Genomic DNA, 26,508 nt, shown 5'->3' with positions numbered 1-26,508 from the left:
AAAATTAACACGTGCAGTGATGTGTCAGATGTTACTGTACATACTATATACAGCTGAAGTCCCTGGGAGGAAAATATATGCAGGGCAGATTTGTGGATGACCTTCTAGTTCTATATGTCGCACCAGACATAATGGGTTTTTACTCAAATAAGTGTTTCGTATTAAATTAGCAGCTAGTGGCCTGATCCACTTCTCAATGCAGCCACAAATACAAGCCTATATTTACTGTACGGACAGAAAGGCACGTTGTCAAAAGGCAGACTTTGGAAGTCATTCCTCATCAGGCTTCATAAAGATGCCTTTTGTAGAATGGAAGGATTTCAAAAGATAATGCAGAGGAGGTGAAATCATTAATAAATTACAAGGAAGAGAGAGAACCAAAACATGAGACTAAAGAAGAGTTATAAAGGAAATCTGATCGCAATGAGTGCAAAGCCCGTTAGAGACAGGCAGCTGATAGAGAGGGGACTGCAGCCAGGCTGGAGCATCGCATAAACACTATTCCCTGCCCACTGCATTGCCTTGCAGAGACAGACATCCTCTGTTACTGGCTTGGCTGCCTGCTGGGGCCATTGATAACCATATGAAACCTTGGCGTTGAGTCGAGTCGAGTGCTTTCAGAACAGCTCATAGTGGGATGGAGTCAGGCTGTCTGTCCATTACAATCCACATCGTGAGCACCTAGGGTTTAATCTAAACAAGGGACTTATGACTGCAAGTATATCACTATATTGGCGTATCATATTGACTTTCTGATAATGTTCTAAGCCAGTCGGGTAAGAAAGAGAAAGTGCCACTGGGTACAAATTGTGGCATCAATTCTCTGCCAGACTGATCAATTGAATTTATATATTACCTCCAGCTGTGTACTTAAAATCTATAGTTTCACTCCCTCCAGTGCACAGCTCACAGTTTAAGTATTTGCAAATACAAATGAATTTTAAACGGATTTAGCAGGCTTTAAATTAAAAATGTGTGAACATTGTTATTTTAAGCACTCTAAATTATTTACTAATATAACCCAGCTGATTCGCTTTTCTCTTCTTTCTGTCTTTGCTTGATTTCTTGATCCCTGAAGCCTCAGTGGAGCTTAACATACCTCCAATAAACTGCAAACAGTGAAATAGTGCTCTATTTTACCCAATTAAAAAAAAAAAATCTTCAAATTCAGTCTACAGAGTAACTAGCAAGATGTCAGCAGTACAAGGACAGTTAAACCCTGCATTAGAAACAGGCAAGTCATCAAGAGACATAAATATGCAGTCAACTTAAAGCCTGAGTCTAAACACTTAAAGTTAAGCAGGTGTTTGGGGGATCTGTTGTACATGGGCACTGCAGCGATATAATAAGATGAGAGGGTTACAAAAAATGCTTAGTGCAATACCTAAAAGTACTCTGGTTATAAGACACACTTGCTGAGTCTGACTCCCCTTAATCAAACGTTGCAGCTAGTTTCTGTTTTAATCCCATCTTTTGGATTAATCTGTAAAATACTTGACTCATATGATAAACATCACATCAAAGTAATAAATTAGGTCATTTGAACTTGTGCTAAAACAGTGAGCACCATCTTACATTTCTCCATATTTTCTGACTTCAGTCTGTTAATTGTAAAAATGATTCATAAGCTTCTTCAGAGACAATAAGGGAGAGATTCAATGCAGTGAGGAGTATCTGCATACAGAAATAATAACAAGTGACTTCAGTGTGTCTAATAACAGAGTCAGGTCCAGTGCAGGTTCATGGTTTATGCCTCCCTTAGATGCCACTATTGGTATAAGAACTACAGAATTTGTTAAGAGTAATCTTTTAAAAAAGCAGTTAATTCATCTGCAATATTAGGTTCCCAATTTGCAAGGGTATTGCCTATTCCCTGAACATAGAAATGTGATAAAATTCTATTTGTTGTCTTGCTGGGAAAAGGTATAGGTAATTCTATATAAGTGTCCTTACTATTTTTTTTACTCAAATTGTTGAGTGAGAAGAAGAAAAAGAAGCTAATGTGTAAGGATTATAGCACAGTGCATAAAAACATGATGTTGGGAATTTGCAAATAATTGAAGAAAGAGTATTATTGGTTTGAAAGAAAATAAAGTTATATTCTCATTTTAGGGATAAATATACAATCACAAAATAAATGTTTGTCCTCATTACTGTTGCTTTTTTATTGTTAAAGTTATGATCTGAAGTAATTTGAGATTACTTTCTCCCCCAGCACTGCTGCAGTCTTTATTCAGGTATATCGTCATTAAAGTCCACAGTAGTGTAAATAAAACCTGTCAAAATGACTCTTAGTCAGCATCAGTCCTGTCATAAGACTTCTGATTGTGTTTTTGTTGTTGGGTTTTGTTTTTTTTTTTTAAAGTGTGAAGAAGGGACGGATTTGCATTTACATCCAATGTATATGCTTAGGAAGCTGAAATGTTACCACAAGTCCAGGTTGAATATAATACAGAAAAATAATTTTTCCCAATGCTGACTCCCCAAATTAATCTAAATCACTTTAAAGAGTGCTTTCTTAATCTTGACTTCAATAGCAGTTAGAGCTATCAGGTATTCCATAAGTTACGGCATGCTCATAATTCCAGTTTGAAGACATGGCCTTACTAAAACCAGATACAATATATAAAATATATAATATTATTTTTCCCCCAGACTTCCCATTTACTTTTAATGTGGACAATGGATCCGAAGCTGAAAGACAGGAAAATCCTATTGCTTCACCAATGTTCCCATAGTCTACCATATATCACTATCACAAAGCTTAGAGCTGCTGCTTTTCCAGCTTGCTGCCATCAGCTTACTCTCTTTGCTCTGCTCCCCAGGTCTCTCTTGGATACTTCCACCTACTGGATAGCCACTAGTAGCAATTGTGGCAGCAACGTACAGGGTAAGCCATGAGAAACGGTAAGGGGAATAGAAATATTCAGAATCTGCAAGGTTGGGAGGAGGGATAGAGTTAAGGAAATGCTTTTTAGTGCCCAAAGCCTCAAATTTAGGGTTCACTCTTGTTTTCCTGAGTGATTCTACCATGTGTGAGGAATACCTTTAAGGTTAATGGTATTCTGAAATCAATAAAAATGACTTACTAATGGTTCAGGGAAGTTTTTGTACTACAGAGTGTGAATTTACAAGGTTATTAGCTATTCTGCAACAGCTCTCGCATTGCTGATGCACCATTTTCAAAATGGAGTGAAGTACCCACAGAAGACTGTGCACAGGAAGATGTTGTGGAGTGCTTGCATGCTCTGAATTTACACCCCAGCTTACCTACTCACAGGGTTCCCTTTGTGCACAAGTTAAAATATGTGAGATCAGTACCACAAGTTGCAGAGCAAGTATTGATGATTTGTAATAAGATGTCACATACAGAAACATGTCTGTAAATTTAAGTAAATATTGATTCAAATAAAGGAGACAGCTAGATTTAAAAGATTCTAATGAAGGAATGAATTTCAGGATGGGGGTTTTTAAACATTTTTTTCCCCAATAGTCTGAGTTTGAATAACACCTGTTATTTTTGCTAGTAACGCTTATTGAAACTAAGGAGTCCTTAATTTGACTGTGGTTGTTTAAATAAAGAGTAAGGTAGCCCAGTGTTTCAGAAGGGAGCTGCAATTGCACAGCGATTCCATCCCACATGCAAAGCCAAAGCAAAACTCCAAACAGCCAAGTCTCTTAATGAAGAGGCAATAACCAACAGAAATGTATATTGCTGCCATGTTGCAAGGTACTGTGCACTGTGGCAGAACCAGTCTGACATTATGTACCTAAAGGATATATGCACTAGTTTTCATTGGAGAAAACACTTCTCTCTTAGATATCTTGTCCTCACTGATTGAATTCCACCCTGATCTATGTAAAACATAGTATAGGTTAACAGTGATGACTCCATACAGTTAACCTCCTGATATGGAAATGATTCACCACATTTTAGAGACTTTAAAATTCTCCTCCTCCTTCACCACAAGAATCATATCAGTATTACTACTTCAGACATAAAATAATTCATCTGTGTTTTCCTTAGAAAAGAGAATTTGTTCAGAGAAAATCTTGAGGAAGCAGCCTGATCTGTCTGGTATTAAAGGCTTGTTTGACAAAACAAATTTGCAATAAACACTCAGAAAACAGGAGCCATGCCAGTTAGAATGATAGAAAATCATGTCGAAGAGATAAATGGATCATTAAAGAGAAGGTACTTGAATTTTCATTACAGATCGCTACACAATCACTAAAGGTTTCTGAACTTGTCTGGCTTGTTGATCTTGTGTGCTCCTCCTACCTCTAACTATTATGCCTAATATCCATATTTTCACATACCTTTTTGAAACCTATATATTTCATCTTCTGAAGGTATCATTAAAAGCTCTTTGTAACCATCAGAATTCATGAATTTTGATATGCATTGGCCTGAACAGTATAAGAAACTGTTTAGTGAGTAATAATGTGCACATCATACCTAATGATTCAGAACCTGCATGACATAAGTGATGGTATTTTGGTGAACATATGGATTTTAACTGGAGCTTGGCAGCACAGGACCCTTGTTTAGTTCAGAGTGTTGGGCTGCTGCGGAAACTAAATCAGAGGGATGACTGAATTATTGGTTAGGATTTTTCCCTTTCTGTAGACTTGCAAGTGAAATGATACTGGAAGCCAAGATATCTAGTTATAAACAGGAGGCTGGCTTTCCATTTCTTGGGGTTTTTTTAGGTCTGGGTAATTTTTGCTATGCACCTAACTCCTACAGTGGCATGAAGGCCTAAAAGCTCAGGACCCATCTGTCATCAACTGCTAGGCCCCATAAACACTGGCCTGAACAAGTGAAGTGAACGCTGATTCTCCAGTGTTTCAGATTCAAGATGAAACATGGATTCATTCCTAGGAAGCGCAGAACTGGTACTGTTTAGTCTTGTAGCAGAAGGACAAGAAAGGAGATCAGTAAGGTATAGATCAAGAAATACTTTGGATTTCTACTGAGTTTAAGTTGCAGCAAAATTTGTATCAGCAGAGATGTCTCGATTTAACTAAGATAAAATTTTGATGCAAACTGTTATCTTTTGTCATCAGTATGAAAGCACTAGGATAAGACAGCAGTATTCTGCAGTTGGTACTGGAAACTTTCCAGCCTAGAAGAGAGCCTGTGTCCCTCCCTGTTAACCCCGAGCTCATGGCTCAACTTAAGAAACAGAACAAATTACCAGAAGGTAATAGGAAACAAATTGATTCCCCAGACCAAAACAAAATCTAGTCTCCAGACACTTTTCTCTAACTACTTCCAGTTTTTAAAAGGGATAGTCCTACTTTTATCCAGGCGGTTCTTTTCTTTTTACCTGTCTCTGTCACCCTGTGACAGTTATACCACAAAGAGAATTAAAAATGGTTTATCAGTAAATCTGGCAGGTACAACTTTGCTTTTGAACCCTCCATGTACAAACCTGAATGAGTTGCAAAATCACCCAGAGAAACATTACATGTATCATCAAAATCACATTAAATCAAAACATATTCAATTTTCCTCTCCTTTCTGGGGAAGGAAGATTTTTTTTTTCCTGAATATAGCTGCCTTAAAGAGTTTGAGAAACCACAGCAAATCAACGACACCAGCACTAGTTTTCTAGAACCAGAAATATCCTATTTGATAACAATTGATCTTCACATAAAATATAGACATTCTAGCAAATAGTAGCATACACGCAACAGGGGACAGGAGAGCTGTGAATATAAAAGCATTAGACTTTGATTAACACATAATCTTTCTTTTCTCACTAGCACTGGATTTTAGACCTTTGGCTGGGAGAGAAGCAGGTGACAGCTACAGAGGGGTGGGTAGGAATCAGAGCTCTGTGCAGCAAATGTCCTTGCACAGCAATGTTTCTAGTGTCAAAGCTATCAGTTAAGCACCACGCATGAGCCTCTGCCTTGGAGAAGGGGATGTGCCAAGAAGGGATGGGAGGTAGAGGAGAACCCTTAGCTATTGGCAACTCCTAATATATAATGATCGTATACATAGTATAGTATATGCTTTGAATAATGGCAGTGCATTGGAATAAATATAGGTATTATCATTAAGGTCTCAGCTAAATTATAACTCAGAAAATTAATTTACTGCCCTTATAACTTTCTTAGCATCTTTATATTCTGTTCCAAAGTGTTGTTTAATGATTAAATTGAAAATCACTATTTGCTGTTAATGGTTTCTCCCTGAAATGGCTGCTTTACGATGGTGGAAGATCTAGTCCCTGTCCATACCAAAATTATAGCCAAATTTGTGGCTGCTGCCAATGCTAATGGTATGATTTCCAGTTGGCTTGCTCCTCTTCTAAACACACCTTGCACAGCAGCAGCCACTACCAGTCTGATAATGTCTGGCATCAGCATTGGTATGTTTACTTCTATTAAAAAGAGACTAGTAAAGAGACTTGATAAAAGCCTTTAAAAAATGAGTCGGAAAAAAAATTAAAAAGGAAAAATCCCTAACAAACAAAAAAGTAAAGATAATAAAGAAGTTAGTCTTACTAAAAATTTGCTCTAGAGCGATTTTGTACTCTATCAGCTTCAGGTAGACCACCTGCACAATGGAAACTAGGCAAAGCTGGCCTTGTATGTGTCTTAACTAGAAAAAAAAAAAAAATCTGGTATTGTTGCTTAGCACTTTTATGTACTTTCCAGCTATAGATCCCAAAGTGTTTATAAAGCTCCAGAAATATAATTATCTCCATTTCATAGCCAAGTAAATTGAAAGGCAAAATTAAGTAGTTTGCTGAGGGCCACACAGTGAATCATTTGAAGAGCCAAATTGTTACTGTAAATCTCCACACCTAGGCAATGATTATGCTGCTATGACTCAGACAAGATATTATTCTAGACCATCAATTGCTGCTGCATAACCAGTGTCATACACTTGCTCCTACACACTCTTCATTATGTTCAGCTGCATGCTGGACTTTTAAAGATGTCTCCATTTTGCTCAGAAAGAAAGTAGGTGTTCAGAATTCCCCCAAAAAATTCTTTTAAAGAGATAGCCATCTTTCCAGAGCTGGAAGTTTCTTCCTAAAAGAGTTAAAACCACTATTTAACAGTCTAACTTCATTTTACCAGCTAATTTACATCCAGACTCAGCAAAACAATCCTATAAACATGTTTTTGAGGGGTAACTTTCCCTACCCACCCGCAGTGGATCTGAGATAAAAGTCTGGGAGGCCCTACCATGACTGTACTAGCATCTATATTCTGAAACACAAGAGAATAATATGATTTTCTAATGGCTACAAAGTAAACAATTTTGGAGAAATATTTTGAACTCGAAGCATGGGCAAGTCCTATCTCTTGTAACTATATGCTCTAAGGTGTACTGCTGCTGGTGCAGCTGTGTAATCTTTTACAAGAAGATGGGAACAAGTTTTGTCTGCAATTCAAGCCAACTAGAAACTGCAATTAGTATGGCACCAAGTCAGCTACACTTTCTTCAATTTGATGAACAATTATGAACTCGGGCCTATTGCTGCCCTTTTCCTCGCAGCTGCTGGCCTGACTGAACTTGTGTCTGGCTGCAGAAGAAGATGGAGGCCATGAAAGCTTGTCTTAAAGACAGCTGATTCCTTGATGACGCTGAAAAAGTGATCCACTGTTAAACACAAAACTATACTCTAGGTCTCGCTTCCCTGTGGCATGAGTTTTGAATTTGTTTGACTCCAGTAATATTCAGGTAGGCTTAGTGGTTTTTAGTTCACAAGCACTGTTGAAAACCTGCCCTCACTTAGACAGGAGGTGGACACTTCTGAAATCTGCTTATTGTCACAGGTTTTGAATATTTGCTCTTGGTAACATCTGAAGACTGGCTGCATACCCACACATTTCAATAATGTTGTAGTTCGTGCTGTTACTCTCCAATCGCATCAGATACTGTAATTTGTATGAGCTTTTATGAATCTTCTGCTAACAAAAGCATCCACATGAAGTACCTTCCATCCTAGCAAACAAGCTTATGCCTTTCAACCATAAAATTTATTCCATTTAAACAATTAAGCAGTCACTTCTCTCTCAATGCACTGTATAATCTCAAAAAGATATACCATACAGTGATTTACATTTTCAAACCCTCATTGCAGTTTTACTAAAATCATCCCATGCTCTACCCGTATGTCAACCATATCCATTCTGTCATCTCTCTTTTATGTTTGGTTTAAGATGAATCTACAATTCCCGATTCCAGCTTCACAAGTGCCGCAGAGATTGCTGCTGCTGAATTCCACCACAAAAGTGCTGCATTTTAGCAGTAAAACCAGGCCCCTTTGACAGCATTGCAAAAAATTCCTCCAACGATTTGCCCAACCAAAACCTGAAGAGTTTTGCTACATTTTTAGTCCACAAATAATTTTCACAAACATTTTCACAGTTATTTTTTTTCTTTTCACAGATTTATAAATTCCCAGACTAGAAAAAACTGTCATAGTCAAGTCTGACCATTGGTGTGCATAGGTAGAATGTTTTTCCATTAGCCCTCTTTTGGAGAGGTATCTCATCTCATTTTAAAGATGCTAAGCTATGGTGAGTCTTCTACTACCTTCAACAAGCTGTTCTAATATTTAATTATAGAAAGCTGCACCTTTTGCAAGGTAGAATTTGTTGAATACATCTGCAAAGGGAAAAAAGCCTCATCTATCAGATCTCTTCTACATCTTTTCACATAAATGCATACATAAGGTCTCATTTTCCAGTGTCTAGAACACTGCAGTGGTCCTCCTTTCTGCTTTGTCCTGGTATTTATTTCCATATTCTTCCTAAAGGGCAGGTCCAAAAGCTGGACATGGTCTTTCCAGTGTGGGGTGTAGAAATGAGGCTTGGCTCCCTTTTCCTGCTTGTAAACTTCCCTTTTATCCACCTGAGGGTGAATTGCAGTGAGAGCTCATGTTGTAGTAATAATTTCTGAGGACCCAAAGTCCTTTTCTGAGTCACTGTTTTCAGGGATAGTCTCCCTATGTGTATTACTTCGCTTTTGGCTGCGTTTAAATATATTTTGCTGGTTCTTGACTATTAACCAGGCAATTCAAATCAGTTTATAAAAGTAGCTCATCTTTCTCATTGGCATGTGTTATCCAATTTTTTTGCTTCACCAAACACTTATCTAGATGGTTGGCAAAAATATTGAATAGTCCTGGATCAAACCTTGTTCCATGGTCAGCACCACCAGCAATGTTGTAACTCACTGATGCTTCTTCATTAACAACTCCACTTTAAGATCTGTCACTAGGGCAGTTTTTAATCCGTTTAATGTGACTTTTTAATCCTGTATAGTGCAAGTTGCTATAGATCGCTTGGGGCCCTTGTTTGTTTGCTTGCTTTTTAAAAAAGATATATTCCTAAAGCAACTTGGAGAAATCCTAATATACAATAAAGACCATCGACAGCACCGTGTTTGTATCAGTTTAAGGAGTGCTCTACACTGTAAGCAGAGATGAAAAAGAGTTTATGTTTGTTCAGTGAGACTTGTTTTACATTGCATGGTAGGGAGAGGTATTTCTACTAGTCTCTCAAAGTAGGGAAGTTAGGTGCCTACGAGACAAGGCAGGATTGATACCTCCATTTTCTACATTTTGATAGGCTGGCTAAATTTAGCTTCTTAGTTCCTTTGAGACTCTTGGGTCTAAAATAATCTAAGCCTGTTGATATGAACATGTTAAATTTTAGCAGTTGCTGCCTTACCTCTTTCTTTGTTACAGATGGCAAACTTTCATTTTCATCCACAACATCATATGGGATAGCTACATCCTCCTGTTTCATTCCAAGTGCAGAACAGAAATATTTATTAAACATTTCTGCCTTTTCTGCATCATTATTTATGATTTCCACCATCTGCATCTTCAGTGGAACTATATCTGACCTAAGATTCTTTTTGATGCTAAAATGTTGTTAAATTGCCTTCTTCTTGTTTTTAACCATATTGGCCATTGATGTTTAACTGAGTTGTTAATTTCTTTTACCAGTTACTTATAAGTCTCCGTATATAACTTATCCTCTCTTTTTCCATTCTTGATATATCATTATTTTATGTTTTTACATTACTTTTATGTGTTTTAATCAGGACATTTTGACTACTGTACCTTTTTCTGTGCAAGTTTACGCCCTTGAACAATTCCCAGTATTCATTAATACTTCCTAATTAAAATTTACATTCCTGCTCAGTTATGCTAACTGATTCAAGCTTGGATAAACTGGCCTTCTAAAACATCTAAGTATTCTTACTTGGTGCTATATACAGCTCATATTCATAAAGCAAATATAACCAGGTTGTGATCACTAGTCCTTAACTCTTTTTCCAGTTTGAAGGTCACTGGTGGGCAATATTTATCTCTTTGGCCATCAGAAAGATGTTCAGTTTTGAGCTTCTTTATGAAAGATGAATCTCTACACTCTGAGATTATCTGCTATTATTTTTAGAAGCTGTAGGGAATCCTGATGCTAGCAAAACAAAATCTCAGCAGATATTCCTCACTTTAAGCCCTACTATGATAGTAGAGGGATTTTTTTTCTCCCCACACTGAAGAAAAGATGCTGAAAAAGCAGCTCAACCTACTGTCTACAAGATTGTTTTTTTTCTCTGTAATATACACAGATATCCTATCTACAGTTATATCTTGACTCAGAAGTAGTGAGTTCCTGTTACTTGATTATTTTGACTCTTCAGTGTGTGACACTGTACTTGATGCAGCAGTCCATCTCCAATCCCTCTTCCTAATTTACTAAGAGGATTAAAAAATTTAACCACTTTTAGTGAGATTTCAGCACTATGACATCTTACCACATTTCAAAAATATTAATTACATGACATTTCTTCTCATATGAATACTGCCTCTGCCCATTTATTACCAAGATGCTTGAACATTAGTTTAGTGATTCTTTTACAATGTAATATGTTCCTTATCACTTGGGTTCATTGCATGTCTGGTATCCTGGTCGTAATTCACACACACAGAGGTGCAGACACACAAGTACATATTTGCCACAATTTCCCTTTATTATTACTCAACTCCACACTTAGTTTAAGGCCCTTCTGGCAGTTTTTCATTGACTAGTATGGCTCTTACTGAGATGGTCAACAGAATCAGAGTTTCCCTTCCCTCTGGTAAGAAACCATCAGCAGCCTGTCAGATGATGCCTGACAAGGTATTAGTACCAGCTTACCTCCTGCTAACTTAAATCTCATCTAGGCTTGACTTCAAATTCTTCATCTTTGATATAGAAAACCAGAAAACTGTCAGTTGTCCTCCTATTCCCTTGAAATGTCCTGCAGCTAGTATGGTGTCAAGAAAGCTGTCAAGAAAGACTACATTTTATTGTCCTGCTAAGGATGCTTTCATGGGCTTTTTCAAGGTTCTCCTGGTCTGAACTACACTCTAGTTCTCTTTATGAATATTAATCCAAAAGTGACTTCTTAAGTTAGTCAAACAATATGGAGAGATAAAACCACTTCATTTACAGCAGGTCATTGTCTTGCAGGTAAAATAATCAATTATAAATAGATAATGTATGACATAATTGCCACATGAAACAGCTTGCAGGCAATCCGTAGTCTGAAATTCTTTGCCTAAACTATTAATCAAATAACTTCAACAGACGAACAAAAGAATTCAAGTCTGCACTTGGATAATTTGCAAATAGGAAAAAAGAAATAGATTTGTCAAATTAATTATTCATTATAAGTAGTTCAACCAGATCTATCCCTTTTTATCATTTACATTGGTTTTAAATTCTTAAAGTGGTTTGGGAACCTTAAAGAGTAAAATTTGCCATAAATGCTTAATGCAATGATCATTTATATATGGCACTGTAAACGTACAAACATACTTTACTTAGCATTGAATTAGGCAGTGAAGACCATGAGAGAGTGGTTATGATACTTTTAACTCTTTAAAAAAAGGTAGAAGCCTGATATTTTTCAGACAGACTGAAGTCTGAAGATTGCAAGCAACCCGCACTACAGCTTAAGGACTCATTGGCACTGTGTTCATACCAGGGCAATAAGCCAACACTGACAGGCTGTGTTTGGTGTTTTGGTTTGGCTTTTGGCTTTTTTTTTTTTTCCCCCTTTTTAATTCTCCTAGGAACTTTTGAAGTTATGACCCAATCCAATAGTACTTAGCTTGCTAGGACACATAGGTTCACAGAAGGTGATCACAGAAGCAAACAGACAAATATGTGAATACATCACTTAGCTCAGAGTGATTTGAGGTGGGACTTGTTTTTTCTAAAATATCTCTGCTTTCTAACAACTGGAGTAATATCATCAAACACATCAGAATAGCTCCAATTCTGGCATCCTTGTCCATAGTACGTAGCATCAAACTCCATATACGATCCTACTTAAACCATGCAAAAGCTTACACTGTGTACTTTATGTATTACTATAATCAAAAGTACTTGCTAAATTTAGAAGATTAAAGGTGATTAGAGAGATCAGTGACAAACATGATTTTGAAGTCTGACAATGACATAAATTACAGAAACAACATAACAGGATTTTCTTTTTCAGGTAGTTGGTGATTTGGGGAGGTTGGGAGGGTATTGTTGTTTGCTTTGTTTTTTACAGCCCTGGCATTTAGCAGAGAGGCTCTGGTTTTAAGTCTGAGTAAATCTGACAGAATCACCTGGAGGAAATAAATATAAACCACTATGAGGTCATGCTTACAACCACTTTTTTTAAGCTCTTTCTGCATTAAGTACACCACATCTCTGCATCACTTGTGTTATACTGTGTAAGCAATGCAGTATTAAAATGACTTTTAATGACAAAACCTCCTATATTTTAGGGTTGAACATCTGTTATCTGTTCAGACAGTGAGTACTCAATTCAATATTTGGGTGAATAATTTGCAAATTCAATGCATAGAAAATTTTGTACCAGTGCTAAGGTTAATTCATTTTTCCTGGGATAGTTTGTAGCCAAAAGAAATCAAAATGTCCTCACACATTACTTCACACCCGCTTACTTCTCTCAGAAGCTAAACAGTGTGTTGGACAGTGCTGAAGGGTCTAAAGATAACATGGGATAAAACAGGAGGTACGAATAAAGCAGAAAAGAGAAAAATGTTTTAGAAGTTAGTCTACAAAATGCACTTTTCAGCTCAGTATAGCAGAAACAAAGTAGTAAAAAAAAAATCTACAAAGGAACCATAATGAGAGGTACCAATGTTTGAATGTATTTATTGTTGCAACAGCAGTTAGTAACCTGGTTTCACGAAGAGAACAGTGCAATACCCTACACATGGTGTTGGATAGGAAGCTTTCAAAAGTCTTTAAAACAGAAAGGAACACCTTTCTTTCATCATCAAATATTTAATCTGCAACATATGGCTTCATGTGCTTGCTGTTGTTTAACACAAAAATACACCTGAAGATTTCCTACTTCTGCTTAACAGCACTCTATGATGTTTCTAAGGGGATGGTATCAGAGTAACTAACCTGTTACTTTGTATTGCTGAAGGGAGATGAGTAGTCCATCAAGTAATTCAGCAGTGTCTAGCAGCACTTGGTATTCAAAAGCTTAAATGGGAGTCAGTGGCTGCTCGTGTGGGTGGTCTGACTGCTCCTTGGTCGAGTAGTTTGGCTGTAGCAAATGGGATTAGTCTGGAAGACTATGGCTGTGCAAGAAAACTGTGCTTACATTTCTACATATACTTCTGATAATAAAATATTAATAAGAGTACATTGAAGCAGAGCCCAATGGAAGTTGTTCAACGGCCTTTGGATAAGGCCTTAAGAATTTACCATCTGCAGATTTCAAAGTTCATTAACAGCAAAAATGAGCTGGAGGATAGTAAAGGGATCTGAGGACGGTTAGTCAGTTACCCTCTCCTTTCCTCCCCGTCCCCATTACACACAATACAGGAAGTTAACAGGAGATCCAGGAGCAAAAACTAAGCCTGAACCCCCAGCGCTGGACTGGAAGACCACAACACTTTTACCCTTTATAACCTGTGCCTGGCTCACTGACACCTAGTGACTCTTCACAGCGAAGGTCTGGGGAATGAGGGAGGGGGCAGCCGGAGGGAGGCAATGCTTTGCACCTCACCTGCAGTTCTGCAAACCTCATTAAGTAGAAGAGAGCTGTTCTTTAACAGGTTACCTAGACTTTCCCAAACGCTTCATTTTCCCCCTTTTTACTGGGCTTCTCGCTCCAAGGAATCTCCCTGGAATGGACTTTTGCACGATAGACTGTCATTGATGATTAAAAGCTATGTCATCATTGACCTTACGTACAACATCATTATTCACCAGTAACTGGTTCCCGGGTATGAAAAAACCTTTTGTCCCTATAGAAAAATGAGATTATAACATTTTATCCAGAAATTAAACCCAGCCTATTGATGCCTCATCACGCTTAGTGCAGTACTTGATTTCAACACATTAAAGAATTAATGAGTCCCATATACGCTTCCTATGTACACTCTAAACTTGCGTGGTTATAAAGTTGTGGGGTTTCAGGTTGATTCACTAGCTTGGGAGCAATAAAATACAATTAATTGTTGCGATCACTGTTCTAGATGAAACCTGCATCTTTAATGAGGCTGAATATAGGACAAAGTTGCTGCACATTGTCTGCTGGCTTTCAAAGTGGTCAGACCAATTTTCAGCTCTTTCTCTGAAATTATGCCTCTGTTTTTAATTAAAAAGAAGAGTGTTTTATTAAGAAAATCCATGTGGGCGTTTTGTGATTCTTTAGTGCAGAATACCAAATGGCATCAAATGTTGTTCTGCATGTTTCTCTTAAAGCCTACACAAAGTTTTCAGTCCTCCTAGTGCATGTGAATACATACTCCTGGCAGCTTTTCTGTACTAGCTCAATCATACGAACAGATCTAAATTTCACATACAGAAACCAGCTCCCCAAGAAAGAAATGAGAAATGTCCTATTTCAGAGCATAGCTATTTTAACACTCCCTACCCACCTTTTTTATACTGCAAGAGAGGGGTAATGGCAGAATCATGAGTCATTACTGTTATGTCTGTTACAAGTATCCTCTAATAATCAAAAAATTCTTCCCAAAAGTGCAAAAACTTAAAAACAGTAATAGTGTCATTTCTCTAAATGAACAGAATGTCTGAGAAACTTTCTTGGACAATATAATTTGGATGTTTTCAACATCGCTTATTTTATTTCACAACAAACTTACATTTTATCACATGATTGCTTTCCCAATTATAGTGCAAAATAAAAGGCATCATCAAATAGTTTAATAGGTGCAGAGGAAAATGTAGTTTTGTTCATCAAATGATGCAGAAAATAACGTGACAACAAAAAAATCTGTGTGTTGGGATGGGAAATTATTGCTATGGCGTTATTTGTCCTACATCTCCTCAATGGAAGGAAGGGACAGAGGGCCTCCAGGTTTTATTATTATTTTTCTGATAAAGTGTACATTGGGATAAAGGGAAGATTTCCTCTTCCAAGCAGGGTCTGCAGTCCTTCTGGTGAGTGTGTAATCTCAACAGTTAAAAGACAAATCGCATTTATCCATAAAAACAGAAGTCCATGCTTAGGCTGCAGGGTAGGAGATTTAGGAAGAGAGACTGACAGTTTTTCTTTAGAAAACTGTTTGTATTTTTACCGCAATCTACTCAGACATATACTAATAGAATTTTAAAAGGTCTGTACACATCCACCGGTGCTCAGATCGCATGTTGATAAGTACCTCCTGGTGATTTTCAGATCTCTGTCTCAGGCATGGGCCAGTGATTACCTCTATCTGCCTGGCAATACAAAGCACTAATCGGTCTTAAAATAAAGGCCCTGAAGAGCACGCGGGGTAGCAAATGGTGGATCACTATTGCATACCGCAGTATTCTTATGAGGGCCTGCATCCAGGTCGCGTAGCGCAGGTATGTATTATTTATAGCCGTGTCTCTGTATGAGTACCTCCAGTTAACTTGAAGCCTCTTTTAAAACAAAGGTTGCTCTAGTTCTGCTTGCCATTGGTGCGAGGCCCTCCTCGCTCCCGCCCTCCCTCACCAGTGTAAGCAGACATAGCAACCCTCGGTCTAATTAGCTGTCTTTAAGGCAGGGCTAAGTGGGCTCAGTGGGGGGAAGAGGCTTTCTCGGGCCCCTCCAAGCCTCTCCTCGGCGCTGGCAGACAGAGCGTGCGCGGCCTCCAAGAGGCACTGCAAACTCACTGACATTATGTCCACGGGTTATCATTATCATCTTTTTTAAAAAAAAAAAAAAAAATAAAAAAATCCCTGATCGATCGCTCCCGACCACAATGATGCTTCAGGGCATCTCTCTCTCTGCTGGGGAGTGATTGACCATTGGGTATCATTAAAGAGGGGAGGCAAGGGGAGGGAGGGAGGCAAGCAAGGGGAAGACGGAGGCGGCTACGGTAGCAACACCGGCTCCGGCTCCTCCTCGCACGCGCCTCTCCCTCCCGGACGCCGCTGACCTTTCACTCAGGAGCCAGCTGGAGCCGGGAGAGATTTAATTGAACGGCTTCCTCAGATGTGTTTGGGGTTTGGGTGATGGAGGAGGATACAGCACTGAAGAGAGACATGGGGGGAGAGGAAGGGAAAAGAAAACAAAAAATAAAAGGGAAAAAAAGCAACAACTTTAGATGACCTTCAACAGCTAATTGCTCAGCTCTCCTAGGCCTTTGCCAGACTTCGTCTCATCCAGGGACCCCGGTGTTGGCAGTGCCGGGGCTGTCCTTCCCCAGGCACGGGCACCTCCACTGCAGCAGCAGCCCTGCAGCCCCCGCTCTCCCCATCCACCTCCCGGTGCAGCCGACTGCAGACAAGCCGAAGAGGCTGCCTCTGCCCCTCCTGGGCCATGCCACACGAACAGGCGAGGGTCATCTTAATTTCCCAGGCCTCCTCATTCATGGGAGAAAGATCTGGGGGAAAGAGCAAGCATCGCTCTGAAAGAGTGGATAAATACACAGAAATGTACATAGATATTTTCTTGTCTTTTTAATACCGCATTTTTCCTCTGTTTGAGTACAAAAAACAGTAAACAAAACCAGAGGAGACCCCAGCCAGAGAAACCCGGCTGCTGTTCTGGTGCTGGCTCTTTTCCGCTCACCTCCCGTTTACCCGGGTTTTGCTCCTTTGTTTGCACCTGGGACGCTGCACCTCGGCAGTGTACCCCGCACGCCACTGCCTCCTCCTTCTCGCCTACTTTCCTCCCCCTTCCCCGCACGTCCACCTCGATCCAGGCTCCCCCCTTTCCATTTTAACATAACTAAAAAGGAGCGAACGGATCTCAGCTGAGTTAAATGGGTGACAAGGGAGATGGAAAGAAGGAAATTCATCCCTTCTTGTCTTTGAGAGCAATTTAATTAGGCCCAGGCCCCCTGTGAGTGGGTAAGGGAAAGGCTGAGGATTGGCTTGTCTGGGCTTCCTGAAGGCAAAAGCGGCCTTGGACACACATACAGAGAAAGGATTTTTAAAGGATCATGTAAGAAGATCAACAGATAAGCAGCTAATTTTGTGTACTTAGGGAGCAAATGAGTACGCGCACTCCCACTGGAATAGCCAGAGTGAAAAAAAAAAAAAAGAGGAGGAAGCAAGGAGAGATCTTAAGGTATTTCACCATTACTGCTGATCGCCAAAATTAAAGATTTATACTGCTTGATAGGGTACTCTGGCTATGGCTTTCACAGCGACTGTGCATGTGTACATATATCTATATACATACATATATAGATATAGATTTTTCTTTATACAGCTCAGTTATTTCAAGAATTTTCATCAGAAAACCACTTTTAAACTAATTGGAGTCTGTGGAGAGGAAACCTCATTTTTGGTTCAAATGAATTTTCTGAAAATGTCATTTGATTCGGGAAATATGACTGATCTGCCCGATTTCTTGATAAGAAATGAAATGAGCCGTTGTCCTTCAGGATATCATAGACTTGAAATGGGGGATTTTATGGTTAATGCCATCAGATAGAAGTGTCCTACTTTGAAAGGAGAAGTCCATCAGCCCCAGGGAAAGGCTGAAGCCTGAATTTCGTCTCTAAATCCGCAGCTGCAGTTAGAGCTGGCACAGAGCAGTGATAGATTTTTTTATTTTTTATTTCCCAAGAAATAATTACAAAATAACACAATAAATAATGCAATGATTAAAACCAAAAAGAAGTTAATACTTTTCCTGCTCTTAATTCATAATTTTTCCCCTCAGTGATGTGGTCAGCACTGACCACAGAGGCTAAAATTAATCCACAATATTACAACATCTTAGGTTTTAATTAACTGAAATAGTCACATAGAGTAAATCTGTATTTAGAGATGGCTGACTTCTTAGTTCAAAACCAATGGATGTCAGTGTACATTGTTACCTCCATTTTTCATATGGGGAAAACCGAGAAAGACAAGATAAGTGACTTTCCCAAGGCCACAAAAGGAATTAGTCAGAGAGACAAGAAAGTCCCTCAAAGTCCTTGCTGGAGGGCTGGCACCATTACTTAGTTTATCTTTTTCATAGCAGCGTATATGCAAATAGAAATGGAGTCATACAGATGAAAAAAAATGAGATCAGGGACAAGAGAAAAGGCAAAGAGAGAAAGCCAAATAAGTGTAAGAAAATGTTCGAAAAAGCTGATTCAATCTAATATTGAAGAAGCAGGTTTTAAACCAAGTATTAAGGAGGAGCAAACCAAATAAGACTTGTAACAGATTTGGATAGAAGACTTTTATAGAAAGATTGTTTGCAGAGATTTGCCATGCCACAAAGTTTGGATGCAAACTTTCAGGCATTGAAACTTGGACTCTAGTTCTAGCCCGTCTGGCCTCCTGCCCACACTGCAAGTGCACAAGCCTTAGGTACTCAACATGCTGTCCACGAAGTTTATGTCCAAACTCCTGTTGACTTTGCTACAAGCATAAGAGAACAACAGATATTTTATGGTGTGTTAGATTCAGGAAAGAAGGTTGGATGCTACCACCAGGTTCCTCTCAATTTCAGGATGCCACAAAAAAGCCAACAGGAGGAAAGATAAGCAAGGAAAACACAGGTGTTCATATTTCACAGTCAAGAAATCTTTAAGGAGCAGATAGACAATACATCTCAGTTTGATAGGGGTTTATTTTACCAATGCAACATCTCGTTAGTGTAAAAATTACCAATTCCTTTACTGACACTACTAAACTGGTTTCTCTGTATACACATTCACTTCTCAATTAGTGGCTGGACAGATCATTTCTTAAATGCACAGAATGGAAGCAGCAAGATGATGTACTACTCTAACCTTTTCCCTGTTAAATGGAAACAAATGGGCCTTTCTGTGATGCATCACTGATTATTCTCAATGCCTCTTTGTATTTCAAAATAATGTCATGTTAGAGCTTTGCCAGGGCTCTTGTAAGAAAGAAATCTAAAATGTGCTAGAAACATTTCATTCCCCCAAAACTGCATATCAGTGCACACTTCATGTTTGACACCTCCTTATAAGCTATGGCTCCCAAACGATGACTCCAGGTATAGATGAGACAGGACTCAACAGCAGTCAAGAGGAAGACAAATCCTGGGACTGCTGCTTAAAGAGAGGATCTCTGTCTCCAAAACATTACTCTGCCATGCCTAGGGTCTCTGTGAGGCCTGGCCTGCTTCAGGTTGTCACCCGTGGGAATGATGTCTCAGGTTGCTTTTGCAACCACCTTGAGAGAGCAGGTGCAAATAGAGTGGGGTAGCTTCTTGCCTGAGCAGTGATTTAAGAGTACTGCATGTGTAGACCTGGTTCTGCTTTCCTTCCCCCTACTAGTTTTCAGTGGGTATGAAAATTCTGGATAGTGTGAAAAAAAATCCTACACGAAAAAAATATTTCGGTCTTTCTCAGTCAGGATGAAATCATATTGCAATACATAACTCTGAAACTCAGGCATAAGTATTACAGATGGAAAAGAGTTATTAGGTCATCTAGACTTGTGCAGGATTGTTCCCTACAGTATATTCCCCAGTTCTAAAACTAGTCTAGTTTTAATTGACACAGGCAATGGGCTTTCCATCATGTTCCTTGGGAGACTGTTCCACTGCCTGAACTCAGTATTAAGAAATATTTCCTGATACTCATCCAAAATTTCCATTGCTTAATTTTGTCTCACACCACCAATACACTACTCCTTATACTGCATTCTGCAGCATGAGGCACAAGTTACCAGTAGCTTTCCCCAACAAGACATTTCTGCTTATGTGCACCGAATGCATTCATTTCATTGGGTGGATAAATGTATATGATATACAGTATTCTCTGAGCACAACATACATTTGTTTTGTACAGCAACTGCTGAATAAAGAGCAGGCCAAAAAGAATTACAATAGTGAAGACTTTGATGTACGAATAGTTAGAAGAGCAGAAGAGGAGAACACATAACTCAGCCCCAGATTGCACCCTCAAGAAATCATGTTGAGATTCCCAACAGGTAAACACCTTGACAAATCCTTACTAGCTTGATGAAAGCAGTTCGCAAAAATATCGTAAGAGCACAGAGTGGATAACGCATCAGATAGATCAATTTCTCTCCCTACACTTGTACAGTACCCTGTTTAGCTAGAGATAGAATAATGTTCTACTGCATGTAGTATCAATTAGAAAGATTAAAATATACCTAAGAATCTCAGGAAAAAAATAAATATAGAATTACATAGGAAATGTAATGTAGCAAATAGCACTTACAATCATAGCACAGCTTTTTTTTTATCTTCAAAGTGCTGTACAAACACCAACTAAATGAGTAATCAGTTTACTTTTACAGATCCCCATGGAGCAGGTAAGCATTATTTCTAGATGGAGACATGGGGGACATCCTGAGGAGTGCTGAGTAGATTGCTTCCCAAGATTGCAGAGAAGACTGAAAGTGTATAGGCTTTTTAAGGTCACAGTGCGACAACATCGTGCATCCCAGCTTTAGGTCTTCTCTATACCAGGTCAAAATCTCTGAGATCACACAACACAAAGCACTGATCTCATATAAGCTCACACTGCCACATTAAGTGTGACAAAAATGTTTTAATGGTTTATTTTTTTTAGTAATGGGCTTTACGCTAGGCTATACATCATCTGTCATCTCTCTAACTTCACACTGGACTAGGTATCAACTGTCCTCCAACATAAAAACAACATAAACACTGAATAAAATCTTGAAGACAATACAAACTCTTGATAAGCTGTCCCATTCTGCTGACTCACATAAAAGACCAAAAAAAGATCTTGCAGCAGATCACACAGTGCCATTAATGACTATTAATGAACATGGAACCAAAGCTTTAACATCACAGCCCACAAGAAAATGGCCGGGGAAAAAAAAGCAATGGGGTGCTCCGAGCTGCAGCTACAGCTATGATCCACTGTGATCCACCTGGTTGGTGACAGAGGAATTTGGTGTACAAGATTAAGTGTATAACATAGCTTGTTGCCATTCAAGCAGGAAGCATGTCAAGGGTGGCAAAATCATCATGGATGCTACTAAACAATTGCAAGTTCCCTGTAAACAGTTTACTGTTGCAGGGTAGCTAGCATTTGACTACCATTCCTTTTCAACTAACCACTGTATTAATAGTTGACTGAGTTCAGAATCAGGGAGCGTACAGCCAGCACCCATCCTACTACTCCTCTGTTCTGCATTTTACAGCGCATGGCACAAGGTACTAGCAGCAACAAGATATTTCTCCTAGTGTGCACTGGGCAGAGGCTGAAGAGAAGGAGCAAAGGCCAGAGAAGAAGCAGGAGAAGTTGCTCTTTAAACAATCTGGAAAGTGTTAATTGACATTGTCCATTACATAACTGCAGGTAAGCACGTAACTGCTAATTTTAAGGTATTCACCTAAGTTGCATTTGCTTGCTTTAGATTCTCTATTTTTTTCCATGGCTGAGTAGTCACTCATTTACTTGAAGTGACACGAGTACAAGTCTTCTGAAAAGAATATGTTGTCCAGGGGTAGGTGGGAAAGCACTAGCAATAGGAGGCATTTTTTATAAATGGGAAAAATGGAGGACAAATTTCCCAACCATATCAGTCTGTAACAATCTGAGAAGTAGGGGTACATGAAATATAGGCATTTAGGACCAAATCAAAGCCCACTTTCCTTTGTGCATTCTTATCCAACACTTAGACACTTCATTGACTGCTGCTGTGAAAATTGTGTAGGGGATTTCCTACCCACCTACATCATTCCTCCCATCCCTACACTGCTCCTAACATCTTCCCCTTTCTCCCAGAATCTAGAGCTCTTCTCTCCCTCAGTGAGCTGGTTTGTCTCATTCGCCTGGAAAAAGAGACATTGCAGGGCCATTGGTTTGACACACCAGAACCAGCATAAGGGAAGTGACAAATCACCTGCGGAGGACAGGGGAGGAGTTGAAGGAGCAGAAGAAACCAGGAGTAGCAAGAGCCTGATGGTGGTAAGAGATACTCAGATAGCCTCAACCACATAATGTGATCTCCCCCTCAGTTTAATTTCCACCTCCTTTGTTTTCATCTCCAATATTAATTTTGTCTTTATGTCCTATATCAGTAAAAAGCTAATTAGAAATAATGAGACAAATAGAGCTATACATTGGATAGACACTGTTCATACTGTACCTCAGTGCTCCATACAATGTATGCATTCCTGAAACCTGTGTATTAATTTATAAAGGGCTTTGAGAGCTTTTTAGAAATAATAACCTTGATGAAATAAACCTCGGCTATAGAATGTACCTTTGAGTATACTGACTAAAAGTGCTAAGTTACAAAACTCCAGAGTAACACACCAACTCATAGAGCCTAGGTCATAGTTAACAGAAAAGCAGTAATCCATACTAGCATTTTATCAAGGTACTTAACTTTTAAAAATGTATAATATTCTTAATAAAAAAAAGCAGAAGGAAGACTCACTATAAATCCAAATGTAAAATAATGACTTTACCACTTATTCAAAAAATCTAAAACTGAAGAGTTACAGCAGAATTCTAAATTGCTGGTATCAACAAAAGGAAAACAAAAATGTCTATAATGTCTCTGTGCAGTCCAAATCTAAAAATGACATCTAGATTGCCTTTCTCTATCTGTTATGTGACCACCCCCTAAAGTACCTCACACAAAAATACACTTCCACTCTTTCTCCTGTCCCTCCTCCATGTGAGTGACGCAAAGCACTGCTTGGTCTCACAGGTAATTTTCCCACTTACAAGTGAACCCTGAAAGGGCTCAGCAGCACAACTGGAGATTCAAGTATTGCACACCTTGACAATAATGAAATATATGCAGAGGTGGATGAGATTGAAAGGGTGAAGTATGGATCTCAGCCTGAATGACAGCCTCTGGAACCTCTCCTTCTCCTTGCTGGACCTGTTAAATCTGCAGTTAGCGACGGCCTCAGGGAGGGTAGGGCACCTTAGCATGTGTCCCTGTCAGGATCAATAGAGCAAGGGATTGAATACCCCCATTTGGATGCCTGGAGCAACCTGTGACCAAACTAGGGGAAAAAATAAGGGAAAGAATGCATTTAACTTATCTTATAAAGAACATATTTTCAAAAATCTAATCTTCTAAGGATCTGAGTAGCTTCAGGGTTTTGTTTATATTTTTCATTTAGGAGTCTCCCTTGGGTCTTTTCTTTGCCAGGAGCACAGTGGGCAACATCAGGATCTTTGGCTTCCCCAGTGTGCTCAAGAACTCTATGGATAATTTAAGCTTTCCGAATGCAGTAAAACAGAAAGTTCATAAAAATAAATAGAGTAATACTTTGCAGTCATTCCACAGGAGGCTTGCGCTTCACAAAAACTATTCAGTGAAACATCTCTAAGTAGGTAAGTGTTATTTTCCCATTTCACAGATGTGACATGGAGATACAGGAAGTGTCAAGACAACGTAAGTCACTGAGGACCATTCTTCAAAGTAATAATTTTGTTTTTCTGGAAGTCATGATTAATTTACCTTTATGTGACATGTCACCTTGGCATGCTTAAAATAGTAATGTTTAAATATATAGATACAATGTGTAAGGGCTTCGATGCAATTTCTTACCGTTATCCTCACCTCTCACTGACGTGTACCACATCCACAGCAGAAAAACATACCTGTCCCTCAGCCATTACAATACAAAGTCCAGCATACTGTTTGAAACTGCTAGTGAAGATGTATCAGAACTAAGAAGGTGGAATTTAACCTGGAGCAGCAAAGCTACTTCTACAAATTTTCATTCTGCTAACTGCTACCAGACAATGATGTTTTACATCTCTGCAATAAAAGCTCCTCTAAATCCAAATGACTTCTGAAAATGGGACAGATGCTCCTAAAAATTGATTCCAGTGTGTCTTTCTGATGTCATCCTCTGAAACTTTGATCAAGTATACAATCCAGATCTTCCAAAATCCCAGCTCCTCCTTTAATCAGAAGATATTCTATCATTAGAAAGCCTCTGAGATCATCAGTGTAATCTCAGCAATCATTGCATCATCAGCAGAAACAGGACATGTTGATGTTTCTCTGTTATCTCTGAAAAACTAACTCGTCAAGTGGCTTTTGGTTTTCTCTTCTTCCAGATATTAAATTCCATTAATAGGCAGCTAAAAAAAAATATATTAAACACTTTTGTTTGATTACTTTTCTATACGAGCAGCTGCTGTAGTCAGGACGTATCATCCCAATGGCAGCTGGTGGGGAAGGTGATGGCCTGTATGATCTCAAAGGAAGATCTAGAAAGAAAGATATTCTTTCAAGAATGATTCAATATATAGTCAAAACAATGGCAATAAGACATGAGGCAATTCCTCCCTTTCCCTTCCACATTTATTTATCCTTCTCTCCATTTGATAGTCTCCAGTCTTCTGCAACAGGCAGAAGCATAAAGGATGTAAAAGAGAAAAAGGTTTAAAAGAAATTCAGAATATGTCAATAATCAGCTTGGTTTACTTTGTTTAATTGGGACATTCTTCATCATGATGGCTACTTTACAGGGATCTCTCCCAGGAAGCTAATTTAGCCTGAATAATGGGTACCTTAGCCTATTAGACTAATTTTCATTACTGGAGACACAGTGATATGGAACTTAAATGCCATCTAACCTTGTTTCAAACAAGTTTAAAATCTAAACCAGGAGAATTTAATCTGGTAGTTTAATCAAAGTTATCACACATTCAGGAACAAAAGATGTGAGCTGAATATTTTTGCTTCACATAGAAAACATCTCTCTCCCAGGTAAACTGAGTTGCATATCTAATCCATAACCCAGTTTTTCAAAATGGGATTCAACTCACCAGGCTTTAGACATCTAACTTCTAGATATTTAAAGTTACTTGTCTATACTTTAAAGTCAAAGGAAACAGGCAACTCAAGAATACAATTAAATTGCATCATAATGTCCCATATTCTAATTTCCCCATCCAGATTAACCTCATAGGCGGTGTCTCTATACTTATTATAAATGGAACCTAGAGGACTTTAAGCCAGATGATCCCTTAAAACACAGTTAAAGTTAGATGGACTGAATCTTGTTCTCAGAGTTGTCGATATCAGATTCTATTTAGGAGGGTGAAAACAACATGAAGACAACAGACTAAAATGTCTGGTTCCCTAAATCTTGTTCATTTATCTTCCACTTTCCTATTTTTATTCAATACAGGAGTTGACACAGTGTAAAGTCCATTTTATTTTAAATAAATTGTGTCTCTTGATAAGGTAATCTGACTTTAATGATGTACCTTTAACCTGTTTCTCTCACTAGTACTTCTTAATGCTCTGACTAGCTCAGCTTCCAACTCTTGTTCTTCAAGGCCATTTTCCCTGTTAGCACTAAATCCTTGCTTGTCCTTTCCAGTATCCTCTCCAAGTCCTTCCTCCTCTTGACTATTCCCCCACCATTTCCTGAATGACACTCAATCTTTTTCACCACCCAGTACAAAAAGCAGTCTGTCTCCTGAATGCTAGTCAATTTTACCTCCATACCTGAACTGATAAGGTGTTTATTTAAATATATTATTCTATCAACAGCCTTCTGCAATCAAGAAAGTTGAATTTGATCAAAATAATACAGAAACACAAGGGTCAGTGGAGGTAGAATTCTGTATGTTGCTATGCCTTATTAAAGAGGGTTCTACTGTACAATGGTTATAATAAGAAAAGGGAAGAAATGTCAAATTAATAGAGGAAAACTCTTTTTAAATTTCAAAGAGTTAGGAAGATGAATGACAGTTAAATGCCTATTACCTTAAAATGCCTGTAGGTAACCTCAAAAATTTCTTCCTTACCAGCTAAGCAATGCAGTTTGATGTCAGTTTTAAAGTGGCATCTTCAAGCAAAAAAACCCCACAACCGTTTCAGAACCACTTTTCGTAGAATCATAGAATGGTTTGGATTGGAAGGGACCTCAAAGATCATCTAGTTCCAAACCCCGCCCCCTGCCACAGGCAGGGACACCCTCCACTGGACCAGGTTGCCCAAAGCCTCATCCAACCTGGCCTGGAACACTTCCAGGGATGGGGCATCCACAAGTTCTCTGGGCAACCTATTCCAGTGCCTCACCACCCTCACAGGGAAGAA

This window comes from Grus americana, chromosome 1 (genome assembly GCF_028858705.1).
Source record: "Grus americana isolate bGruAme1 chromosome 1, bGruAme1.mat, whole genome shotgun sequence".
NCBI classification, from domain to species: domain Eukaryota; kingdom Metazoa; phylum Chordata; class Aves; order Gruiformes; family Gruidae; genus Grus; species Grus americana.
Note: the sequence above shows the minus strand (reverse complement) of the source record.